The 23056-nt window shown below is 34.5% G+C and overlaps 1 long non-coding RNA gene across 7 annotated transcripts; it reads right to left on the reverse strand.

Moving 5' to 3' along the window:
• Positions 1-8848: 8848 nt before the first annotated feature.
• On the reverse strand, positions 8849-22773 carry LOC142636962 (uncharacterized). 7 transcript variants are annotated; one of them, XR_012844446.1, is made up of 5 exons: positions 22654-22773; positions 18927-18995; positions 17233-17406; positions 16236-16350; positions 8849-15265 (listed from the first exon to the last, which is right to left on the reverse strand). It is a non-coding gene; the product is annotated as an uncharacterized LOC142636962 (long non-coding RNA). The 7 variants fall into 7 exon arrangements; XR_012844441.1 differs by having other exon boundaries at positions 8849-14793; positions 22303-22773; XR_012844440.1 differs by having other exon boundaries at positions 22303-22773.
• Positions 22774-23056: the final 283 nt, after the last annotated feature.

Raw genomic sequence — 23056 nt, forward strand, 5'->3', positions numbered from 1 at the left:
TCAGGAGACTAGTAAGCTGAGTGAAGGGGAATTGTTTCTTACTTTGGCTGATGGGAGCATAATTCCGGTTGTAGCTGTTGGAGTTGTTAATTTGTACTTTGAGTCTAGGGTTTTAATATTGAAAGACTGTCTTTATGTACCTAATGTTCGTGGGAATTTAATTTCTGCAACTTATTTAGGTAATGATGGATATTGTGTTATCTTTAAAGACATTGTTGTAATAAATAAGGGTAAAATGTTTATCTGTTTTGGCAATATTGTGGATGGTCTTTATATTTTAACTCCTAATAAGCATGAATTATATAATTTTGAATTAGATAATAACTCTCATGTAAAATCATTAAAGATAAAGTTTCCTTCCACTAGTGAAGCATATCTTGTGCACTTGCGTTTGGATCATATTAATTCAAACAGAATTCAAAGACTTATCAAAGATGGACTCTTAGGACCCATGGACTTTAATGGTTTTCCAGTTTGCGAATCTTGTTTGGAAGGTAAAATGACCAAACGACCTTTTAATGCAAAAGGTAGAAGAGCCCAAGATTTGCTAGAACTAGTACATTCAAATGTATGTGGTTCTATGTCAATCCAAGCAAGAGGTGGCCATAAGTATTTCATTACTTTCATTGATGATTACTCTAGATTTGGTTGTGTACCTAATGAGATGGAAGTTCGAAACCTTTGAAAAGTTCAAAGAGTTTAGGGCTGAAGTTGAGAATAAATTGAGTAGGCGCACAAAGGCCATTCGATCTGATCGAGGTAGCGAATACCTTCTTGGGAATTTCAAGGATTACTTGACTGAAAATGAGATTATATCCTAGTTAACTGCACCAGGAACTCCACAACAAAATGGTGTAGCATAAAGAACGAATAGGACTCTTTTAGATATGGTTAGATCCATGTTGAGTTATTCGACTCTACCAATTTTCTTTTGGGGATATGCCTTAAGCACTGCAATATATCTTCTGAATTTAGTACCTTCGAAATCTATTCCTAAATCACCTGTAGAGTTGTGGAATGGGCATAAGCCCAGTATGAGACATCTCCACATTTAGGGTTGTCCAGCACATGTCTTGAAAGGAAAGTCTGACAAGTTACAGTCTAAAATAGGAGTGGTATTTTTTGTAGTGTATCCAAAAGGAACTGTTGGAAGTTTATTCTATAGTCATAAGGATAATAAAGTGTTTGTTAGTACAAATGCCGAATTCTTGGAAAATGACTACATGAATAATTTTACTCCTACAACTAGAGTTATCTTGGCTAAAATGAATGAACCTGTAGTTAAACATCCAATGTATGAAACTAGGGATGATGTGGCTGTATTAGATACACCACAAGATACTACTCATGAGATGCCTAGTACACAGTTGCCTCATCGTAGTGAGAGAATTGTTCGGCCTCCTATAAGATTTATAGGTTTGGGAGAAACTTATGAAGCTATCTCAGAAGAGGCTAAATCGGATCCCTACACTTATGAGGAAGCAATAAATGATATAGATGCACATCATTGGGTCCAAGCTATGAAATTTGAATTAGATTCTATGTATTCCAATCATATGTGGGATCTTGTAAAGGCGCCTAACGGCATTAAACTAGTTGGTTGCAAATGGGTTTACAAGAGGAAGAGAGGGATAGATGGAAAGGTACCTTTAAAGCAAGACTAGTGGCGAAAAGGTAGACACAAAAAGAAGGCATTGACTATGATGAAACTTTTTCGCCAATAGCAATGCTTAAATCTATTAGAATTCTCTTATCCATTAGTGCTCATTATGATTATGAGATTTGACAAATGGATGTCAAGACTACATTTCTTAATGGCAATCTTGAAGAAGAAATCTATATGATGCAACTGAAAGTTTCATAGCAAAGAACCAAGAGCATATGGTATGCAAGTTGAAAAGGTCCATTTATGGACTTAAGCAAGCATCTAGATAATGGAATATCAGATTTGATCAAGCAATCAAGTTATTTGGTTTTGAACAAAATCTTGATGAACCATGTGTGTACAAAAGACATCGAGACAAAGTAGTAATGTTCCTAGTGATTTATGTTGATGACATTCTACTCATTGGAAATGATGTAGGAGTAATGTCATTGGTAAAATTTTAGTTGTCAAGCCAATTTGATATGAAGGACTTGGGCGAAGCTAACTATATTCTAGGGATCAAGCTTTGGCGAGATCGAAAGAATAGGATGTTAGGCTTGTCACAAGCTGGATATATAGATAAGATTCTAGAACGATTTAGCATGCAAAACCCCAAGAAAGGATTACTTCCTTTTAGACATGGAGTTCCTCTGTTTGATGACCAAAGGCCTAAGACTCAAGAGGAAGAAAATATGATGAGACAAGTTCCCTATGCTTCTGCTGTAGGAAGTCTCACGCATGCCATGCTTTGTACTAGACCGGATATTTGTTATTCAATTGGCATGGTCAGCTGATATCAATCAAATCATCCAAGACCTAAACATTGGCAATCTGTAAAGCATATTCTCAAGTATCTAAGGAGAACGAGAGATTATATGCTTGTTTACCGGTGTGAGGATTTGATTCACATTGGCTATACAGATTCACATTTTCAGTCGGATCTAAATTTCAGAAAATCCATGTCGGGTTATGTATTGACCTTGGGAGGTGGAGCCATAAGTTGGAAAAGTGTAAAGCAATCTTGTATTGTGGACTCCACCGTGGAAGCTGAATATGTTGCTGTTTGTGAGGTGGCAAAGGAAGCTGTTTGACTCAAGAAATTTCTTTCTGATCTTGGTGTTGTGAGAATGGAGCAAGTATCCATCACATTGTTTTGCAACAATAGCGGAGCGGTTGCCCAATTCAAAGATCCAAGGAATCACAAGAAAGGAAAATACATTGAGAAGAAGTACCACATCATTCGAGACATTGTTGCTCGTGGAGATGTAGTGTTAGCAAAGATTGAAAGTGCAAATAATTTAGCAAATCCTTTTACCAAAACCTTGCCTTAAAGGACTTTCGAGTCACATTTAGAGGGAATAAGAGTTAGATTAGTGCACAATAGTCTTTAGGTCAAGTGGGAGATTGTTAGGATTAGTGTCCTTAAATTCTATTGTATGATACTATGTATGTTATTATGTATGACTTAATGTTGTGATTAATAAAATTGTTTTATTATTATCTAAAAATAATGGTAACATAAATATTGGGACATTATCATATAATCCATGAGATGCATAGTATGTGATTTATGTGAAAAGTCACAGATGATATAAATTACAATTTCTTTGTAAATTAAAAATTGTAGTTCATAGTCAGTCATAAAATTGGGCATTTCATTTGTGAAGACTATAACATATCAACTAAGATGATTTGTCTTGATCATAGAAATAGAGATTTCTAGTGGCTATGTTGATATGTCTTAAAAGTTAAGACATATTGAACTGGACCGTTGTGGGATTTATTATTCTTCTAACGACTGTCAAATGAATAATAAACTCACTACTTATATTTGCATAAACTCTTAATCCTGAGAGGATAATGGACTTGATTATGAAGTGTAGGTTGCTTTGATATATTAAGAGTGAGATCTAAAGTTACGGTCAAAACCTTAGTATGTTGGGCAACTACATTTAGTGTTGGTGAAACATATATTCTTAAGATGAAATTCATAGTCTCTTAATAGAGATACAAAATATTCTCTTGAGATAAGTTTAATAAATTTGGTTATTCAGAGAGTTAAGCCTAACCACTTTAGTAAGGAGTTACTAAAGTATATTTATAGAATTGGATTTCATAAATAAATGATGAATAACTTAAAAGATTAAATCGGGTACTCAAGGATAAGATATAGTAATTTACAAAGTAGCAGTCTACATTCATAACTTTGTATTACTATGAATATTTTATGAAAAGGTTGTATGTACAATGAAGTCTTAAGATATAATTTATAAATAAAGCTTAGAATGCAACTATATTTATATAGTGGTATTAAATATAGTTAATGGTAACTTTGAACTTGTCAAGAGTTGACAGAAAAATCCAAGGCCCATTGGAGCTAGTGTCTTATTGGTCCTTTTTGGTTCCACTCCAAGCCACACACTTAAACCCAATTGGAAAGGCCCAAAAGGCCAGCCTAATTAAATAATCAGTTAGATACAAAGGAAAAAACATACATAATTTTTCAGTGTGAGAGAAAAACAACACTATTGTGAAATGGTGTGTAAGAAGTGTTAGACACTTTGACATTCTCGCTTTAAAAACTGATTGAGAAACCACACATCTTTAACGTTAGTGAAATTGGAGTGAAGATTAAAAGTGTTTTCAAGAACTTATAATCTTTGGTTTTGAATTCATCGCACCAAGATACACTCTCTTGTTCTCCAATTCTGAAACTTACATAGTACATGTTAACTTTTATGAATAAAGTAGATCCGTTATTTTTCCGCTGCGTATGTTTTGTATGCGATATAAACATGTATTTTCCATCACATTTGCCTCCCATATTTTAGCCAAAATTCTCATGCATCTTCTAATGTATCGAATTTCATACCAACTATAGGACTCAAATCTTCATTGGCATCCATGACTCTAGGACTCAAATCTTCATTGGCATCCATGCTTTGAGAGAATTCTCTCACCATACTATGCAATGAATTAAAGAATACTCCTATAATTAACAAACAAATGTACAAAAAATAAACTATTATAAATATAATGAGGACCTAAAAGCATAGAATTCAAGAAAAGAACCAAAGGATAGAAACTTATATAGGACAAGGAAACAATGAAAAACACATTGACAATTCACAAGTGATACTTCAAATTAGAATGTAAAAGACATCATTCAAGTTATTGAGGATGATTTGTATTCATTGATCTTTGAGAGGGAATAAAGTTATAAATGATAAGATTTTGATTTAGTTATTATTGAAAATATGCAAAACTTATTAACGTTGAAACAACTATCCATTTTTCAATTACTGAATTATATGACAAAATAAGGTTTCAATCATGAGTAGACCTCTATTGGTGGGGCAAACAAAATTACTAAAATCGTCTAAAAATCTTATTAGACTTAAAGGGGATCATTTCAGGGCTAATTGGAAGCTAAGCAATTCTAGTATTAAGGGTTCAATATAGCTATTGCGTATTGATATTAACCTACATGGTCATTGACTCATTTACAATTTCCACCCTAACCCACAATTATTTTTGCAATATCAACACCTTAATTCAAGATTAACTTGCAATGCCCACCCCAATATCTAATATCAGTATTAAAATGCAAAATTTAGTAAAGGCCCACTTGGGTGAACATTACAAATTAATTTTGATACATTAGAGCACACTACCACATAAACCAGCCCACTAATTTGGTAAATTCAACACTAATTTTGACTGGTAAACTGGTCTCCAATCTAGGTATTGAATATATATTAAACACAAAAATTTATAGTTTAGGATGGACATTACAAATGATCCTGGCTTAGGGATGGGAGCTATCTGAACACCACTAGTCTTGTCCCATGAAACATGAGCACCACACCAATACTTTAAGTACCAATAAAGGCCAGATGCAATTTCTACAGCTGTGGTTCCTTTAATCCAGAAAGAGAAATGAAAAATGAAAAATTGTAGAATGTATATTGCTTTCTCTCATTTGGGGGAGAAAGGGGTAGCAGAAGATATGACTGAAAGAAAAACCAGCAGGAATCTTTCATAGCCAGATACCTACCTATCCTTTGAAAGGAATTAAAAAATAACTATTTCAATGGTGACATCTTCCGATGCACAAAACAATAAATTTAAAGGTTCAAAACTTTAAGTTCAAATCAGTTCATCCAATGAGCCCAAGAGGAAGATTAATGATATCAGCCATAAAATTCTTGAAGATAAAAATTTTCAGAAATGGACAAATAAAGATCCTTAAAAAAAAAAAACTGGTATTTGAGTTGATGAACTCACCGAATGGAAGATTCAAATCCTAGATCGAGATTGAAGCGTGCATGGTGGAAAGAAGCAGAGGATCTGTGCTCTATTCCTGTCTTGCTCGATCTTCTTCTATGTTGGGGATGGACCCGTAGCTGCATAGGGGAGAGAGAGAGAGAGAGAGAGAGAGAGAGAGAGAGAGAGAGAGAAAAAATTGATTTTCTGTTTGGTTACTCAGACTTTTACCAAAATAGTGGGCGGGCTGAAATGGGCAGGCTACTGTGACAATGGATTGAAGGAGTGGCAGAGAGCAACCTCAAACACAAGAGAGAGAAAGAGAGAGAAAATTTTGATTTTAGCTTGGGTTTACTCAGACTTACCAAAATAGTGGGCGGGCTAAATTGATTTTAAGGGTAAAGTGATATTTTTGTTATTTGGTGAGGTGTCTATGTTTTAAGCCATTAGATTAAATCTAGGGCTGAGAAAAGAGGTATTGCACCTAGGTATTGCAGAGGATATGGATCCATAAATTAGTGACGACGAGCAGAGCACCCAATTATTTTATCTCGCCTCCGGATGTGATGAATAGTGAACTCCTGCTCCTGAAAAACTCAAATATATTTTTTCTATATTAATTGATATATTTTTCTATGTTTGATTAACATTCTAATCAGTAATTACAATACAGACTATGTCATTGCATGATTTATTCTTATATGACTTCAATTTGTGTTACAATTTGATAAAGAAACCATTACTTGAACATGCAATGATTTGAAAAAAATTTGTTAGACAGTTTCAGACACTGCAAAAAAATATTAAAATTTCAGATATTAAAACTTTTGAAAGACCAAAATATATTAAAGAATCAGATGATTCACTATTTAGAAATTATTGAAACCAATATATATATATATATATAACTAAACAATAGAAAAATATAAGAGAAAAATGAGTTACATTTGAAAGAAAAATTTCAATTATTGCAAGTTTTTTTTATCTTGTAATAAACGGCTAAAGAGAGTTTAATGATTCATGTACAAAAATTACTTTTTAAAAAATACATGAAAAACCATAATATAAATTTTTTTTTTTTTAAAGTAGAGTAGAAAAAATTACATAAGAAGAGCTCATAGCTCTGCTTGGCTTTAAAAAAAATATTGGGATTTGCATTGCTTGTGTAGCGTTCATGATTAACCTCACAAATTTGGAGATAAATTATCAACGTTTGAATTTGAGTTTAGGTTGGACTTGTTAGGGAGATAGAGTTTCACTTCTTATTAAGTTTGGATTAAAAAATAATAACTTTGTTTTAAGAAAATGATAATGATGAGTTTGAGTTTGAGATGGACTTGTTAGAGAGATAGAGTTTTACTCTATGTTAAGTTAGGACTAAACAAAAAAATTTTATTTAAAAATGATAATGATAAGTTTGAGTTTAAGATGGACTTCTTAGAGAAATAGAGTTTTACTCCTTGTTAAGTTTGGACTAATCAGAAATAACTTTATTTAAATAAAATGATAATTTTATTTAAATATTATGTTGATGTGGAAAATTATGAATGAAAAAGCTATTGACTATGAAAAAAATCCAACAATGAAAGAAGAATAGTTATCACATATGCAATGTTGTCGACAGTGCTAAATAGCCTTAAAATTTTTCGTTTTGTTGCCTTAGTAAATGGAAATTATCAATTAAAAAAATTAAATAAAAATTAGGATTCCAAACACCTAATATCATCAATTATCCAATAAATGTTGCAATGTTAAAATAAAAAATTTTAATCGATTGAAAGACAAAAAAATTGTTTCTAATAATTTCTTGTGAATTTTTTTTTTGTGATTTTAAATAACTTTTTGTATTCTTTGTACGATTTTTAGACCCCTTAAAACACAAGTTGTTTAACCTAGTTATTTAGCCAAGTGATTAACTTAGGTAAATTATTCAAATCTAGGTTAACACAAGTAAATCATATCATACAAAGCAGTGCGGAAATATAAAGAACACATGATATGATAACTCAGGAAAACCGAATCAGTAAAAAACTTGGGAAGGATTTAACCTAGCTATCCTCAAGGTAAAACAGATCCACTATGAAAGAATTAAAGTTTATACAATAGCGACTTAGACCACTAACATCTTATTGCTACCTCGAGTAGGAAACTTACTACCACGACCACGTGACAACTCCAAGTCCACGGACTACTTCTTTCTCAGATCCACAGCATTCACAAGTACACCACTTGTATTTCTTGAAGTTCTTTATGCAGCAACTGAAACGATCACCAAGCTCTCGACATCAATCTTAATCTTAATAACCCAAACTGTGTATGAAGGCAAACACCTCTAGATCTCACAAGAGATTCACACACACAGCATAAACAACTACTCTAAAACGTGGCTAGGGTTTTCTTATTTATATGAAATATAAAACATAAAACCCTACACGTCAAACGGCTTAGGCTAAATTAGAAAATTCTGCAAAAAAATAATTTGCACGAGTTTCGATCGAACGAGTTTAATTTTCAATCGATTGAGCCTTGCAGAAAGTGAACAGTAATTTTCTGCAATTCCTCGATTCCAACTTTACATTAAATATAATTTGAGCAGCCTAAATCTAAACTATAAGTTTTGATCATAGTTTGCCAATATTATACATTGAAGTTCTAATACAATTAGATCATAAATCCTTAGAACCTAATAAACTTTCCTTTTGGCAATCCGTGACAAAACACAAAATAAACAAACAGCTCAAAGTTACAAAAACAGTCAAACCAAACACAATTCAACCTAACCACAATTTATCAGTTGCAAGTGTAGACAGCAACATGACTGAATCAACTTGTATATTCTTAAAACACTTAACAAACACATAAACGCATGTGTGAAAAATACAAGTAAAACAAAGTAAATTCTTAATTTCACATAACATAAAATAAAGACATATATCATGAATAACCTCATAAATATAAATCAATATTTAATGTAGCACAATGTGAAACAAGAAATAGAAATAAAAACATAATGTCTCCCCTTATCATATACAACTCATAATAAAAAAATAAAAAAAATAAAAAAAAATCATGAGCCAAAAAGAATAAGTACAAAATGAAGCACCTAGATACAATCTAAAGCTCCAAAGCTCCAAAACTACAAAAATCTCCTCCCATAACAAAAATCTCCCCCTGTCTCCATCCATATGTACTCACCCTTTTTGTGATAAATTGTCAAAGGGCAATCAAGACTCATCATCAAAAGGAAGTGGTGGAGGTGACCGTCGAAGGCTCATCAACTCTGCACGTAAACCCTAAAGCTCTGTGAGGACATCCACCAAAAGCTGACCATAAGCCGCCTGAATGGTCATGACAGTGTCCACCATATGACGAATGCTAGAATCATCCAAAGTAGAGGGTGGAGGATCAGTAGCAGCAATCGAATCAACAAACTCCTTAGCATCAGGATCACCTGAAGAAGGAGGAGGAGGAGGTGCGACACTTGAAGATGGCTCAACTCTAGGGCGTTTAGGGCTAACTTTCATCTGAGCAGCCCTCTGCCTAAGGAAGGTGGCATCTATAGGAGCTATAATGTGTACAAGCTCAGAAGCAGGAAACTCATCTAAACCTAGATGCAACAAAATCCGATGAATAAAATCTGGGAAGAAAAGAGCATGAGAAGAAGAACTACTCCTACGGACCTCAACCAAGATCGAATGAAAAGATGAGGAAAACTCATAGGAGCATCGGTGACAAGGGCATACAAAAACGCACATCTCTATAGGAATGGTATGCAAATGAGAGATGGGCCAAAAAGAATGGCAAGAAATCTAGAAAAAGAGATAATGAATCTCGGTCAACTCATGAGAAGTGATCCGAGGATTAGAACCCCACTGGATAGAAGTACTAGTGATGTAAGACATGATATCATCTAGAGGAGGTGACTCATCATAAGGATACATAGGATGTTGTACCAAAGGCACCCCAAGAACAAAAGCCACTACAGAAGGAGTAATGGTAAACTCATCTCCCCTTATCCAACTCTTCACAAACTAATTGTTGGAAGAAGTAGAGTGAACAGAAAGGTTCGAGTAGAACTCTCTGATCAAGGTAGCCGGAGGGGGGTGATCAATATCCATCAAAGGCAACCATCCTTTACGCTCAAAATTTCTCCTAATCTCTTAATCAAGCTCATCTAATACAACTTTCCTCTCAGCCCACACAGATCTAAGAAGGTTCAGCTTCTCATACATCTCTTAATTTTTCTCACTCAGAAACCTCTCACTATCAAAAGGAATGGAAGAAGAAGAGGAAGTCCTATGGTCTCTAGTCTTCCTAACCATGATTCTAAAGATCAAAAAAGATTGACAGAAGAAAGACAAAAGAAAAAAAAAAAAAAAAAACCCAAGTGCAGACTGCATCAGACATAGAGCAAAAGCAATATAGAAAATAACAATCTATATGATGCATTAACAAAATAAACACATGATGCATGCTCTAATGTAGTGAGAATAGTTCAATTTTACTTTAAAGACACAGAATTTTGCTTGAACATAGAGTTTATTTAAAAAATCCCAAATTTTGAAAACCCACTTTCAAAAAACTCAACAAATTAATCAATTTCTCATTACACAAGTTAGATAACAATATATAATGACAAAAAGAATCAATAATACAAGCCAATTTCATCAAATTACACTTAATTGAACAAAATTCCCAATTCGGATAGTTTCAAGCCCTAGAAATTTCAAATTTTCTTAATTCTTTAAATTGATCAAATTAAACCATGAAGAACATGTTTAAATCATCCAACAACAAAAACCCATTGATTAATTTTAAAAGAAATCATTGAAATCACAACAAATCTAAATTTCTATAGGTTCAAAATTCTCCCTAAAATGCATGAAAAATGAAATAAAACCAAAAAAGAAAGGGTAAAAGGGTCTTATCGGTGTTAAAAGACAAAAACCTTTGAAGAAAATTGAGGGCAAACAAAAAAAAAATCAACTTTGAATCTGGACCGGTCGAAGAGAGAGATTTTTTTTTTTTGAAACTTTTAAAAAAGTGAAGAACACGTGTAAAGTTGATGTTTTAAAAAACTCTCTGAATGATTTTCGATCAATCGAAAAATAGGTTCAATCGATCGAAAAACACATTCGATCGATCCAACATCGATCAAGCAGCGATTGAGCCAGGCAGATTCAAACCTAATTTTTAATCGCAATTTTGATCGGTCGAGCAATAGGTTTGATCTATCGAAAATCTTGAAAAATCAATTTTTTCGAAAATAAAAAAATGAGCATTTTAATGCAGTAACTCCTCAAAGAACAATATTTTTTGAATGAAATGCATGAGTATGAGATGAAAAGTTTTTAAAAAACCCTTGAATTTTAACCCTCATTATCCAAAAGTAAGATTTTCAATCAATTTGTCCTCAAAAACACTTTAAACACATTTTGCATCAAAATCAAGGTTTTTTCAATCTCGGATGGCCACAACAAGATCACACACAATAACATGTACCATGTTTAGCAAAGAGTAACTTGTGAAGTGTGTACAAATAGCAAAAGCTTGAGATACATATGAGGTGATAAGTAGATAGTAATCAATCATAATTTTTACAAAATTCATTACATAAATTTAAAAGAGACTATCACTTAAAGAGTTACATCATATAACTCCCACATCTCCTAGAATAAAAGCTTATTATAGCATCCTTTGCAGCAACCTTGCAAAGCTTATTATAGGCTTCTTGCAAATTTGCATCCTCAGAAAGTTCCCCATTAGAAGGGTTCTCTTCAACAACAACACTTTCACCAACTATAGGAGTAGCTGTGAAAACAATGAAGTTTCCATCTCATTGGCAAGATAAGCAATCTCTGTAGCAGGGAGCTCGTCATCAAATCCATTCCCTTCAACATTATTAACTGACTTAAGAGCCATTGATTTGGATTTGTTTGTTTTGGGTAGGTCTAATTCATAGGATTGAAGAGATCCTAGCTTTCAGTAATGGCAGTCACTTTGGGTTTAAAGTCCTCAGTCAAAGATCTAAGTATATTTCTAACAATCTTAGGTTGATCATATATTTCACCCAAATTATAAGTAGAGTTAACAATATCATTCAGTTTAGCATAGAATTCATCAAAAGATTCATCATTAGACATTGTAATACTTTCAAATCTAGAAGTTAACTACTGCAACTTATTAATTTTGATAGCTTTTGTGCCTTCATGCACAGTTTGAAAAATATTCCAAACAGTATGAGCAACCTCAACATTAGAGAGTCTCTTGAATTCCTCCATAGGAACAACATTAAAAATAGCATTCATGGCTTTTCTATTAAAAGCGGTTGCTTCTTTCTGAGAAGTTTGTCACTCACTAACTGGAGTAATGGGCTTCTCTCATCTGTACTCAACGAAATTCCAAACTCTCTCATAAATGGATTTCAAGAATGCTTTCATCCTTACTTTCTAGTAGGCATAGTTGTTCCCATCAAAGTGAGGTGGGATCATAAGAGAGTGACCGTGTTTCATGACAACATGGGTCAATGATCAACTCTTAAATCAAAGGATCTAAACACTAGAGCTAACCAACTCTGATACCACTTGTATGGTTTTTAGACCCCTTAAAACACAAGTTGTTTAACCTAGTTATTTAGCTAAGTGATTAACTTTGGTAAATTATTCAAATCTAGATTAACACAAGTAAATCATATCATGCAAAGTAGTGCGAAAATATAAAGAACACACGATATGATAACCCAAAAAAACCAAACTGGTAAAAAACCTGGGAATGATTTAACCTAACTATTCTCAAGGTAAAACAGATCCACTGTGAAAGAATTGAAATTTATACAATAGCGACTTATACCACTAATACCCTATTGCTACCTCGAGTAGGAAACTTACTACCACGACCACGTGATAGCTCCAAGTCCACGGACTACTTCTTTCTCAGATCCACAGCATTTACAAGTACACCACTTGTATTTCTTGAAGTTCTTTATGCAGAAACTGAAACGATCACCAAACTCTCGACATCAATCTTGATCTTGATAACCCAAACTGTGTATGAAGGCAAACACCTCTATCTCTCACAAGAGATTCACACACACAGCATAAACAACTACTTTAAAACGTGGCTAGGGTTTTTCTATTTATATGAAATATAAAACATAAAACCGTACACGTCAAACAGGCTTGGGCTAAGTTGAAAAAATCTATAGAAAAAAAAAATCTGCACGAGCTAATTTTTGATCGATCGAGTCTAATTTTCGATCGATCAAGCCTTGCAGAAAGCGAACAGTAATTTTCTGTAATTATTCGATTCCAATTTTACATGAAACATACTTTGAGCAGCATAAATCTAGACTCTAAATTTTGACATGGTTTGCCAACATTAGACATTGAAGCTCTAATACATTTAGATCCTAAATCCTTAAAACCTAACACTCTTCTTTTGTTGCTTCGTAGTAGTAATTGAATAACTCATTTTGCTCTCCTTGAGTGCAGATATTGAGAGTACGGCACCCTTCATGAAGTGTTCGTGCTTCCTAGTGTTCTTATGTCTCAAAAATTTCATATAATTTCATATAAATAACTAAACCTTCTTACAGATTAGACAATAGACAACACCTAAGAATATATTATAAACATCATGATCATGATCATTATCTCATACTATATAGCATATACAGACTATACAGACTATAAGTGTAGCAATCTTTTTCAAATATATATAAAAGTTATCCTACAAAGATGACAAGAGTTATGAATACTTTCCCTCCATGCTTACCACCAAAAGCTAAAGATTGTTACAGTTAACCTTCTAAGCATACCAAGTTATCCCGACCTCAAGAACAACGTTTCATGATTTTGGTCACCTAACTAATGTATATTAAACAAAAATAAATTTGTTCAAAAAAATGATAAGTTTGAGTTTAAATTGAACTTGTTAGAGAGATAGAGTTTCACTCCTTGTTAAATTTGGACTAATCAAAAATAATTTTATTTAAATAAAATGATAGTTTTATTTAAATATTGTGCTAACATAAAAAATTGTGATAGCTTTAGAGATTTCGGTTATATATATATGAAAAGTATTAACCAGTTCAATGTACATGAAAGTTTAAATATTATGCTGATGTGAAAAATTGTGAGAGTTTCAGAGGCTTCAGTTTTATATATATATTAGTTGCTAACGCGTGCAAATGCACAGGAAGTTCAACAAAATATATTTATATATGCTAGAGTCCAAAGGTTTTTGTCCAAATTTCTTAAAATTAACCATTATTATAGATACCCCATTCTAATTTGGGAAAATTGAATTGTAGACATGTTCATGAAGAAATTGTTTGCAAAGTCCTTGACAAGATTTTTTTTTCTTTTTTTGGCTAAATGAAAATTTTCATTAATAAGAAATAAATGATACATTTCTGAATCAAACCTCCCAAATGAAAGAGGAAGAGAGGAATTATTGCAACAAAAGACAAACTATTAGTGGGTGCAAATTTTTCTATCGTTAAAGGATCACTGGATTTAAACTTTTCTTTGTCCAAGCTTTAAGATGGATTGCATTTCATCTTGAACTACGACTCTCAAAATTGAAGCATTAACTAACATAGCAGCATTAACATTTACTTTGACTATACCTGGTGGGGTAATTTCCATCTTTTGATTACTTGAAGTCCTTGCTCATGATCTTCTCATCAGCCATTTGACAGGTACTTGGCATTAGCTAATGCACTTATTGAATCATTAGCCATTACATAGTTTTAATTCTCATGGATATGACAGGTCTAGTCTTAAACTTGATAAGATTGTGTATATCGTGGTTTTGAATCTTGCAGCCATATTGAACTTGTAAATGAAGATCAAGTGATTTATGGTTGTGTTGTAGGTATGCTGCCACAATGAGAGTTGAGGACACTTATGAGCTAAAATAGAGTAGTCCATTCAAACTTGATGAGCTTGTAAACCAAGACATCGATCATCATACAGCTACTTTTCACATAAAATTTTTTAATTACAAACAATCCCTTGCATGACAGTTTCATTAAAAGACATAATCTCAGCATGAATCTCCATACACCAAAGAAACCATGCATAGATTATGCATTCCTCGCCAATCATCTTATGGGTCACATTTATATAAAAAAATCCTCTAACTTCCTTTTAAGTTGTAAACTTATAGTTATTTCTTTTTGCAGATTATGCATGTGTGATGTATAAATGTTACAATTATCTGCTCCCTATAGAATGTTCTAACCAGATCAACTACAACACAACTCTCAATGAAGGTGGTATCATTGTCAGATGAAAACAATACCTTGACAAATGCCCTCATCTCTTATAAATCAATTCTCATTATTGCAACCTAAACATACATAGCCAAGATAAACAGTAAAGCAAATGAGAAACACAAAAACTACTTAAAAAACATTTAGCTTAGTTGAGTATTCATCCATAGAACTTGTCCCATTAGTAAATAATTCATCTCTTACTTATTAAATTTGTTTAAAGAATGAGAGAATGAATCAAATTGTACTACTAACATGCTGCTAAGTCAACAATATTTTTCAAGGTTCCACATAATTCAACTCCTTCCACATCTTGGACAAATTCAATAACATATAAAAGAATTATGAACAAAGTATGAATCTAAAGATTGATTGATTTGCACACCTAATCCCACCCAGCATATAAAATGTAAATTTGACTATGTTTCAACCATCTTAAATTCTTAAAAATCACTCCACGATGATTCCCTTATTTACATCATGGATTTTATGAATGATTTGCAATTATGATACCTCATATTACTGGCTAACTAATTTATAATATTGATTTTTATCAACTGAATGTATGCATTGTATTCATAGCTATGACTAAGAAAGAATCAATTTCTCAGCAATCTCTCTGCTCTCCCTATATATAACTGATTTCTACACGGTAATCTACACATAAACCTTTAGTCAATTAATTGATTTACCTAACAAAAAATGGGGGTTTAAAGATTAATCCAGAGAGATCCTAAAACTTCATAATTTTTTAAAGGTATTAGAAATAATGCATTGAAATACTGAAGGAAAAAAAAGGGCACAATATTATAGTGACATTCCTCGCTTTGGTTAAAAAAGCATCACATGGTCCAAAATAATGCTGAGGCACCCTAGCCAATAATTTTCTTTCAAATTAAAGTTTTGACTATTTGCAATCCACACAACATAACCCAAAAAGAAAAACACACGATTAAATAGTAATAATCAAGCTGTAACTCTTTTCAATAACTACTTAAAATCTAAAAGATAGAACAGCAAGGAAACACCTTAAAGAAACAAACTTACCTTTTTTTCCAAACAAGTGCATAATTTTTTAGTGGTGCATTGGTCAGGTCCGAGGCAAACTTCACATATGCCACAAAATCTATTTCTCGTGATTTGGCTAAATTGCCCTCAGTTCCTACACATAAAACAAATGCACTCAATTAGCCACCTTGCCTAATCATATCAAAATATGCCCAAAGGATCCAAAAGCCAAGACAAAGTATTCAAATTAAAAACTTTCACCCTCTAACCGTAACATTGTTTGCCTTATAATTTATTTGCAAAGGGTGGACTTCAAACAGCACACCTAAATATTTGCATAGTTATGTATTTCCAACTAAAGCAATCCAACATATTTTTATTAAAGCACCCATCTACCAGCAGAGGATCAAACAAACAGGTATAGAAATCCACACATCAGTAATCCGACCTAGTCTTCAAAAATACAATCAAGTCAATTCACCCCATCAGCGCACCCCATTTTTCATATAGCAAAAATATACACCCATGAATATCAGTTATAAAACAGAAATACATGACTGAATGACACATTGAACTGCAATATGCAGCTTAGTGACCATGGTCCATCATCAAATAGTTTATGTTAGTTCATTTATTCTATTATTCCAATACATGTACAACAATTACTCTCGCAGGCCTTTTGTCAAACACCTAACAAATATAGCCAAGAAATAGAACTTGGTTGGCGTACAGGTGCTGACATAGAGGAACTTGGGAAAAAAATTAGAATAATGTAATCTAGAAATTAAAAACTTATTGACATATCAGGATGGAAAAAAAAATTACATATCTTTATTTTGATTGACGGTACAATGAATTAAAAATGAATGAAAATATGTAATTTAATTCAAAGTAAAATTGAATCAATCATTCCCCTAATTATGTCGTGCAGACCTAATCCCTAAAACTGATATACCACCAATTTTAGGCTTTAGCCAAAAAAATCCAATTTATATTCAAATTCATACAACAAAATAATTAGGCATGTGGATATAACCTTATTGCAGTCAATGAACTCCACTGTTAGTCCAAAAAAATCCATCTCAAAGAGCTACTTAATGGTCATTGCAATCTTCTTCTACACACTTATTCCATATGTTGCCTCTCCATCGGATTGGGGATCTATTTGCAACTTAGGCATTTGGAGCCATTGAGTTCTGCCGGAGAAGGACTGATGGTGGTTTTGGGTTGTGGAGAGAAAATTGATAGTGAAGAGGGGCAAAGAATTGGGTTTGAGAGAGAGGAGTAGTGTAAAAAAGGAGTCCCGGTCAGGTATATATTTAATGAAAAGAAATAAATCAGATTTAAAAATTAAAAATTAAAAATGATGAATTAAAATTAAAATTAAGATTCCAATCCTTAACATCATCAATTATCCAATAAATGTATGAAATACAAATTTAAAGAACTACCTAAGCAATATTTCATATAAATTAAAAGATAACTTTAAAGTATTCTTTGTATCTTTTTCCTTTGTTGCTTTGTAGTAGTTATTGAATAACTCCTTTTGTTTTCCTTGATTACAGATGTTGGTGTGAGTTGTACATTACTTTCAAGGAAAACAAGGAAAACAATAGAGGAATAAAAAGGAATTCAAATTAACATCATCCAAGGTAGTATTGATGTTTACCCATAATATATATATTCAATATGTTCTACTTATTCACTGAGAAATTTAAACAAACACTGAAAAAACACAAAGATAACCAAGACAAAAGTTATTTAAAAACAATGCAGAAAGTTATTCAAAACAGAGCAAATTTAATGAAATAATACAATGCAGATTTTTATGAAACAGTGCAGTGTAGATTTTGTGAAACAGTTTAGTGCAGATTTTAGTTGCAAAAAAAAAAAAAAAAAAGCAGATTTTAGATGTGTAATAGTGCAGATTTTATGTAGAAAAATAGTGCAGAAAAATAACATTTTGAAGAAGAAATCTTTTTAACAAATTGGATCCATAGAACAAATTTTATTCAATGAGAAATTTAAACAAACAAATAGAGAACAAACACAAAGATAACCAAAACAAAACCTTCAAACTCACATTGCTCATTTTATAGAACTTGGCATATAAAACAAAAATCCCAAAGCCAAAGCTTATTAGTAAAATCACATACCAAATAAAATGGAGGTTATGATGTGGTTTTGGAGAATGAGATGGGTAGAGAAAAGAGAGGATAGACTAACAGAACACAACGTATTCAAGGCTTAGTGATACCCATTGAGAAGCTTCAAACAGGGCAAAAAATAATCCTTTAAAAAACCTTTCTTTTAAAGGTATAGATAATAGGTTATACAATATCAATTGATTTTTTTTATTCTAAATAAAAACTGATTTGTGGTAAATTATGATAAAATAAGCTTCAAGACCCCAATATTTATAAACCACTTAAGTTAGAACATAAGTTCCCAAAGTCATAATCTATTCATTCTAAAGACAACCACACACAAAGACATTTAACATTCTTTGAAACATTACCCAAACAAAACACGTGAGAGAGAGAGGGGGGGGTTAATTATAGAGAGACAAAGCGAGAAAATTGGTGAATCTATTGGACAAAATTCTGTTTTGATTAGTATATTAAAGCCAATGAATGTTTTAGTTACCAAAGAATGTTGAAGGCTAATAGCAAAGGGGTTTTGAAGAGACCATTTTTGATTTATTTAAGTCTTAATTTTCTTTAAGAATACCTTACAAATTGGCTCCCTGACTAACTCTTCAACCTTGCTTGGTTGAGTAACTGTTCTTGCTGAAAGAAACTGATACAAAGGGAAAAATACTGAGGCGTTTACAATTTAAAGAAAACAGGTTAAACAGCCAAATTGATGATATAAACTTTGCAACATTTTCTAATAGAGCAAAGCAATAAAAATAAGGAACCAAGCCAACTAAAACTTTAGGCATACACTACCAAAAAAAAAAAAAAACATTTATGCACAAAGGGTTCATTCTATTACTTTAATTTAGTAGCTTTCCTTCTTCGCTGTTCAAACTTCCTAACAATGGGGAAAGAAATACCCTTTCTTTATCTCAGATTTAGGCTTCTTATAAACTTCCTTTTCCTCGTTTTGTAACAAAGACAACACCACCTTAACGAAAACAGTTCCCATGAATCAAAATACCTAAGCAAATCTAAAAATACCCATAAATTAATTTCTAAAAGGAATATAAGCAGAGCACTTACCAATAGGACTGCTTTATTAATAGGAAATATTTTCCTCAAAGCAAAAGCCTATTTGAAAAAATTTAGTGAAACCCTTCGCATTGACGTTAAGAATCAAAATAATTTTCAGTAAGGATGGAAAGTCTTTTATCAGATTTTTTACCTTGTACTTCCTAAGTGATGGAAAGTTTGGTTTGTGCATTTTTACAAACACTTTGAGGGAGCAAATAACACAGTCACCAACCTAAATCTTCAACCTATGATGCACGGACACGGACACGACACGGACACGGACACTCCGATACGGCAATTTTTGAAAAATAAGGACACGACACGGCATGGACACGGCAATTAAATAATTAATTAAAATTTATATTTAGGCATTTTTTTAAATATTTTTAGACATAAAATACATTTATGTCTAAAAATTAAATTATGTAACAACTACAAATAAGCAAATTAATACCCAAAGTAATACAATAATATACATAAAGTGTTTAGAGTACAAACCAAACTACAAAAGTTTAAATAGGCTACATTCAAGTATTCAATATTACAATAGGCTACATTCAAGTAACGTAACATAATCACAATATGGCAAATAAATATTACAGTCACAATATTACAGTCACAATATTACAGTAACGTAACTAATATCCCACTCTCACGGTCGCACGGTCAACGTGACAGCGAAATGAGACCCCCAAAAAAAAAAAAAAAAACAAAAACAAAAACGTGATAAGTTAAGTTAAATAGACTACCCATCTCATATTCTCATTCACCCAACCAACCAAAAAACTCAAATATCTGAAAGAGCACAACAAAAAAAAAAAAAAAAAAGAGAGAAGCGTCGGACTTGGAGCTCGCGGGAATCGGAAGGGACGGGCGGACGGGGACGGCGTCGACGTATGGAGCTGTCGTCGGCCCGATTTAGCTCGGCGAGAGGCAGTCGGCGGAGATCGGAGGAAGGGTCGGTGGTTCTTAGCGAGAAGTGAGAGAGTGAGAGGCTTGGGGGGGGGGGGGGGGGGGGGGGGGGGGGGGGGGGGGGGGGGGGGGGGGGGGGGGGGGGGGGGGGGGGGGGGGGGGGGGGGGGGGGGGGGGGGGGGGGGGGGGGGGGGGGGGGGGGGGGGGGGGGGGGGGGGGGGGGGGGGGGGGGTGGGGGGGGGGGGGGGGGGGGGGGGGGGGGGGGGGGGGGGGGGGGGGGTGGGGGGGGGGGGGGGGGGGGGGGCGGGGGGGGGGGGGGGGGGGGGGGGGGGGGGGGGGGGGGGGGGGGGGGGGGGGGGGGGGGGGGGGGGGGGGGGGGGGGGGGGGGGGGGGGGGGGGGGGGGGGGGGGGGGGGGGGGGGGGGGGGGGGGGGGGGGGGGGGGGGGGGGGGGGGTGGGGGGGGGGGGGGGGGGGGGGGGGGGGGGGGGGGGGGGGGGGGGGGGGGGGGGGGGGGGGGGGGGGGGGGGGGGGGGGGGGGGGGGGGGGGGGGGGGGGGGGGGGGGGGGGGGGGGGGGGGGGGGGGGGGGGGGGGGGGGGGGGGGGGGGGGGGGGTTTAGGATCAATGGCTGAATGAAGATGTGGGTTTCATCATTTTGTTTTAGGTATATCATGAGATCAACGGTGGGGGTAAGTCCATATGTCAAAAATCTGTGATTTTCCTCTTTTTTTTTTTTTTTTTTTCACTGCTGGCATGTCGGACTGTCGGAGCCGCGTCGGTGCCGTGTCGGCTCCGTGTCGGAAAAACGAAAAAAAAAAGGGACACTTCTCGGACACCGGAGTTCGGCGAATCGCGGCGGTTCTGGTGTCCGACACGTGTCGGACACCGACACGTCGCCAAAAACGGCGTGTCGGTGCAACCCAGTCTTCAACATGTAGTACAAGTCTAAACAACAAATAATTCTTCAACTTTTAATTCCAAATTCATTCAAAACCTAGTACCAAAAAAATAATTAAGCTCCACAACGTTCCACAAAACACTCCAAATCATCACACCAGTGTATTTCAAATCCAGTAAAAGAAAACATGAATGATATAAATAGTTACTAAGAATTTACTATCTAACCACTCTAAATTATCTCTCACACACATACAATGAAGTAAACAGAAAATTTCAAATACCAAGTGCAATAAAAACAAAGACAAAGTAAGAAAAACACAAAAAGGAAACTCACAATATGGTTCATGTGGGCATGAGAGATGCAAAGAAAGCCTTACTGTATAGCCTGCTGGGGACAACAACCAATATCGAAAGCCAAATTGAGAGCATGCAAACTTATGCAGGTTTTGTGGCCTATGATTAACAGAAAATAGAGAAGGCAATTTTCTAGTGGTAGTTGAATAAAGCATAGATCATGACCCATATGTGTGTGGGTTTAAGGTTTTTTGGGTGGTCAAGTTTTTGCATGTAGGTTTCATAAATCCCCTCAAATTTCTGTGTCCCTAATGTATTTGTTGTTTTCTATTTTAAATGAAGCAGAGCATTCATAACCATAAGGGCAGAGTTGCAGAGGCTGAAAAGAGTTAGGTTAAACGATGGAAAGAGATTGAGGTTGGGACTTGGGAGATTGAGAAAAGAGGGAGAGAGCAGACTGTGTTTAAAGAGTCGAATAGTTTGAAACAGAAAATAAAAGAGTCGAACTGTTTTATGTTTTGATTTTGGGTAGAAATTGTTTTTTTTCCCTTATATCAATATTCATAAACCGGAAAAAAAAAAAAAAAAAAAAACAGTTTGAAGTTTATATGACATCCCAAAGCATTAATAGTTAACACATGAAACAAAACAAATAATCAAACAAAACACATCAGAAAATTATTTGAATTTTCTCAAAAACGACCCTAGAAACCCAATCTTTACTGCCAATCCCTTCCATCAACAATAATTACCACAATCACAATTCAAATAAGAAATACATACTCACTTAGACAGCCATTGGTTTCTGCTTAGAGAATTTTGTAGGGGGATTTTTGGAACTATAAGGAATCAATCAGAATGGCAAAAACATAGTACTCCTCCTCCTCCTCCTCCTCCTTCTCCTCCTTCTTCTACTCTTTCTCTAGAGGATGATTGATATAGTTTTTCTGAATTGGCTGGGGCGTAGCCTTTGTCTATTTAGGTTTTTATCATATCTTAACGGTAGTGCCCTCAGATTTCTCATATTATTTCCCAGGATCCAAAACCCTTTTTTCCCTTCTCTTTTCCCTCAATTTCTCAAAAAAAAAAAAAAAAATCATAAGAAAATTGCACCAAAAATAGTAATTTTAGGACTTACGGTGAACCTTTGGACTTGCTTGGGAACTTTGTAAAAAATGGTGAAGTCTTGCTATAAGTGCTTTTGCAGATATGTCAAAATTTATATCGAGGGAAGTACAGAGAAAGGGTGAGAGAGAGAGAGAGAGAGAGAGGGAGAAGAGCGTACAGTGAGGTCAAAGAAGTTTTACTTTGCACCTTAAACTATTACACCTAAATTATACACCAGATTATACTTTGCACCTTAAACTATTACACTTATCACACTTTATATTCGGTGTTACTTTTACTGTTATGTTTAACGAAATCTTGCTACATGTGACAAGCACATGCTTCTTACTTAGGTGGAACAAATTTAAAAGACTGAAATGCCCTTTTTCAAAATTAATTAAAACAGCAAGATTCTGTTAAACATAACAGCAAAA

This window comes from Castanea sativa, chromosome 5 (genome assembly GCF_040712315.1).
Source record: "Castanea sativa cultivar Marrone di Chiusa Pesio chromosome 5, ASM4071231v1".
NCBI classification, from domain to species: domain Eukaryota; kingdom Viridiplantae; phylum Streptophyta; class Magnoliopsida; order Fagales; family Fagaceae; genus Castanea; species Castanea sativa.